Source organism: Cariama cristata, unplaced genomic scaffold (genome assembly GCF_000690535.1).
Source record: "Cariama cristata isolate BGI_N322 unplaced genomic scaffold, ASM69053v1 scaffold13837, whole genome shotgun sequence".
NCBI classification, from domain to species: domain Eukaryota; kingdom Metazoa; phylum Chordata; class Aves; order Cariamiformes; family Cariamidae; genus Cariama; species Cariama cristata.
This window is the reverse complement of record NW_009625023.1, coordinates 3,280-3,674: the sequence shown is the minus strand read 5'-3', so window position 1 is coordinate 3,674 and position 395 is coordinate 3,280.

Below are 395 nucleotides of genomic sequence, written 5' to 3'. Positions count from 1 at the left end.
GGGTGTGGGGCCGGCAGCCCCCCGCAGCCCCGTACCCTGTGCCGGCTCCTCCCTTTGGAGCGTGGCTGCTAAAACTGGGGAAAATCTGAGTTAAAAAAATAAATATTCTGGTTAAAAAGAGTTAAAGGTGGAAGTGTATTAAAACAATCCCACTTTCCTTTCCAAAAAAGGTGTATCTCAGAAATAACAACTGTGCTGGAAAGGGTCCCCTGTTAAATGTTTTTTTTTTTAAAAAAAAGAAGAAAATTAAGAGTTAGGAGGCCTAGCACAGCTCCAGCACTAACCGTGAAACATCATTGAGCATTCAAATGACAAATACTTGATGGCACCATCCCGTTTCCCATCCACCCTGCCTCAATACCACTGCCCCCTTGGCAGCACCACGACCAAAAGGT